This window comes from Triturus cristatus, chromosome 9 (assembly GCF_964204655.1).
Source record: "Triturus cristatus chromosome 9, aTriCri1.1, whole genome shotgun sequence".
NCBI classification, from domain to species: Eukaryota; Metazoa; Chordata; class Amphibia; order Caudata; family Salamandridae; genus Triturus; species Triturus cristatus.
In genome coordinates, this window is record NC_140592.1 from 219710168 (window position 1) to 219714404 (window position 4237).

Sequence of the window (4237 nt, forward strand, 5' to 3'; positions counted from 1 at the left end):
CATATGCATACAGGAGGAACAAGACCATCAGGAACCATTTAGTGCATACCTTTAAAGAACCAAAGAGTGGGGGACTAAGGAGTATTGCAAATAATACTCCTATTAGGGGAAACCTGCCATGTGGGTCTTGCTCACACTGTAAGAGCATCATTAAGACCGACAAACTGGAAATCAACGGTATAACTCATTGGATGAACGAACATGTTAATTGTCGCACATCTAATGTAGTGTACCTATTGCTGTGTCCTTGTAACAAATGTTACATTGGAGAAACCGGACGTGAAATGCGTCTAAGGCTCACGGAGCATCGATCCGCAATAAGAAACCGAAGAAAGAATGCTCCTTTGGTTGAACATTGGACATCTGAAAACCACAATATGGATGACATCAAGTGGTTCATCTTAGAAAAGATCAGGATTTCAGTAAGGGGAGGAGATTTAAACAAAAAACGTAAACAGAGAGAACAGTTTTATATGTCCAAATTTAAATCTTATTATCTAGGACTTAACGGTCGAGAGGAATGGGACAGAATGATTAGATAGTGCTGCAGATCTCTGCCCCACCACATCCAAGAAATACAGGATAGTAATATGAAAGTCTGTAATCATCTCCCTAATAAATATCAGGATTAACACGACCCAAATTAAGGCTGGCCCCAATGGGGAGAAATAAGCAAGTATAGGCAATGAAAATTGTATTATGTATTTAGGATGGCATTGTAGCTATAATGCAAGTATTTTCTGTAAAGACTATGCAAAAGAATCATGTTGTATTAGATATTGTTAACAAAAAGCACAATGCAGGTATACCCAATGTAACACGGTGACTGTTCTATTTTATTTTTATAACTGAATAAAGCAGACATGCAGTGTAGAAGATGTCCAATAGCAAGGTTGAACTTTATACCCATTCATTTTACAGTAACTGTTTTTTTCTTGTTGTATAGAAGAATACACAAATGATATGAAATGTAGTATATGGTGAATAGCAATAGTGAACCGTATGACATTTGTTGTGGAGTATAAATTGTTTTGACCTACGACCATAGGGTGGGATAAGGGGACACACCTCACAATAAGAAATGTGTGAAAATTGGCATGCCCTACAGGTTTATTGAAATATGTGATCATGGAACCACCAGCCGAGTAGAGGAATAACAGTTGAGCACAGAATGAGGCAGTTAATGAGCATTGCATCCTAGTACTTCTGTGCACAAAGAGAACTATGACATAATACCAAGATGCCAGTTGCAAATCAATTAAACAGTATCTTGTGTAATTAGAGAGACTAATACTCAAATTCTGTGAAATATAGGGCTGGGGACCAATTCAGTGACCGTGTAGTTCCTTAACAATGCAGCATAGCGAACTGCAAAAATGGCGTGAATTTAATGTGAACTTGTAACCAGCAAGGTAGAAATATTAACCTGGATAAATTCGAAAATCAACAACCAGGGGGACCGGGGATCGAACCCGTGATTCTGTAGTTCGCAAACTAGACTAAAAAACTACAAAAATGGCGGCCGAAAATTATCGAAATTCGGTCTGAATAAACCGGTGTGCCCAGGAGGAAGTTTACAATATCAAAATAAGATGGGATATTGTTATAAATAAATTAGAAATAATACAAGTCACCAGCTGAAAAATCGGCAAATATGGAAAAATTCGAAAATCAGTAACCAGGGGGACCGGGGATTGAACCCGTGGTTCTGTAGTTCGCAAATAAGACTTAAAAACTACCAAAATGGCGGCCGAAAACGATCGAAAATCGGTCTGAACAAACCGGTGTGCCCAGGAGGAAGTTTACAATATTAAAAGAAAAGGGGACAGTGTTATAAACAAATCAGAAATAATAATAGTCACCAGCTTAAAATTCGGCAAACAGGAGGACCCGGGATTGAACCCATGGACCTGTAGTCCTTAAAGGATTGATGCAAAAAACTACTAAAATGGCGCCGATAGACGGCTACCTTAATTGAATGTTAAATACCAATTTGGCAGGTAATAGGCATCCAATTAAGTATGCCTAGGGGTATTTAAAGCCTGCACAAACGACTGCATTCACCAGTTGCGGTGGAAGCAGGACGTTGTGACTAGCAGGCTCGCCGATTTTTAAAGGTAAGGACCGCTTTGGTGCAAACTAGATGGATAGAAGACTTGAGTAAGCATTGGGCACTCGAATGTATGTAGAGTGAGGGAGAGAATCTTTTCTCCTATGCAGGATTCCAAGACTGAAATCCTAGGAAAGGGGGAAAGTTGTGGTACTCCTTTTCTGAAGACCTTAGTCTATCAGCTTGCATTAAGCAAGTGCTCTAGGGAGGGTCATTAAGCAAGTGCTCTAGGGAGGGGCTGCTTGTGACAATCGCTTTTAACGCTGTAGCACTGCAAAGCGAACAGGGCACGGTTTCTGTTAGTTACCTCTGATAAAGAAATATTAAAGTACACCTCAGCACTGCTTTAAAACAGCATGAGTGACAATGAGAGTAGAGGACATACTTGTAATTAGCAAATTTGGCAAAATCTGGGGAATGCGATAAGAAGATTCTTCTATGCGAGGATCTAAATAAAACCTCCTCCAATATGACTTTTAATACACAGGTTGGGAGTAAAAGTAAAAACACCCCCAAGAAAACCTACAGTGTGGCTGACAGCGCTTAAAGAAAAGAAGACAGCGTTGTCAAGATTCAGGCTGCCACAAGATATTGCAGGCTCTAACTGGTATGTACTGAACCCCTTTCTAATTTAGAAGGAGTAGGGGATAGGTAGATGTCTAAAGCCATGATCTATGGATAACTGTACACTTAAATTGAACGTCATGTTATTCCGGTACAGGTATCAGGACACCACTTGAAAAGGTGCAGGGAAGGACAGCCTGAACTTAAACATTAGGCGAAAAACCTATTGGTAGGTATATGGATGTATTTGTTGAGAATAAACACCAGTGCCATGACATCATTATTTGAAGTATATAGCATTATCTATGTACCTTACAGGCACAGCTAAACAATTGAATACAGGCGGTGCATATCGAAAGACGTACCTGCTTTAAGACACCATTGAACATGTGTCAACGTGACTTTTTAAAAGTAAGTGTTTTGCTTAACAGCATGAGAATAGGCTAATAGGCTCAAAAAGTATGGTGAAATAACTCCATGCTCTTTTTGTAGAATTCTATGACTCCACTGACTATGATGCAAGTGGTCTAAAATCACAAAAGTTGAGAGGTGATAAAGTCGTCCTGAACACCCACAGAAGGACTTCAACCCCTACACTTAAAGTAAGGGCAGACAATATGTATAAGTGACACTAACAGCATAGCCCAGAACTAGAATCAACTCTCCATAGGGAAATGGTATTAATTATATGCATTCTCTTTTTTAGAAAGAAGAACAAAACTTTGGTTTTAAATTCTCGTCCGTCCTGAGGAAGGTGCTACTATTGTAACCTATGCACCGAAACGCGTCGACAGTGGGACTTTTTAAAGCATATGAAATGTATTTGTGTAGTATTTAATTTGCAATTTTGAAAGTACATGATTTGAAGTGTGTGTGACTCTGAGATAGATACCGTAATACGGAATTGTTAGATAGCATATATAAGACTGTACCAGAGCACCCAATCAGAGTATATATTGAATGCAATTTTAAAATATGATTTTATTGAACATAAGTGTTTTCCTATGAAAAATAAATTTTGAGAGTAACAAAAAGTATATTCTAGTCTGGAGTAATAATATTTGTCCAGTGTCACAGTCAAAAATCAAAGGTTATTGATCTAAATGTGTAGGCCTCATGGTCACCAACTAAAAGAGTAATACACAGAAAGGAATCTTTTTTTGATAAATAACTAAAATGAAGAAGAACAGACCAAAATAGAGGAAGAAGTTAAGCATATGGAAGTATGAAAAAATGTAGCTTATCAACGTATAGATCCTGGATCTGAAGATCAAAGAAATATAACAAATCAAGTGAGTGAAATACCGACATGACAATGAGATAAGAAGAACCTGTGCACAAATGAAGATAATTCAAAATAGCATCAAGAAATGAAATATGAATAAACATTAAGTGGGATTCACAGTACATGTTTTCATAGCAGAAAATAAATCTTGGTACTATAGTCTCTAAGTTGCACTGGATCAGCAAATGATTTGGAAACTCCCTAACAAGTATTTTTTAAATACCCAGAATGAACCATGCCATGTCCCATGTTCAGTTATCGAAGAGTTGATCTCATGG

General features: G+C 38.0%; 1 long non-coding RNA gene across 1 annotated transcript; it reads left to right on the forward strand.

The window, feature by feature from the left end:
* Positions 1-1882: 1882 nt before the first annotated feature.
* On the forward strand, positions 1883-3691 carry LOC146797642 (uncharacterized). Its single transcript, XR_014969019.1, has 3 exons — positions 1883-3085; positions 3167-3276; positions 3381-3691. It is a non-coding gene; the product is annotated as an uncharacterized LOC146797642 (long non-coding RNA).
* Positions 3692-4237: the final 546 nt, after the last annotated feature.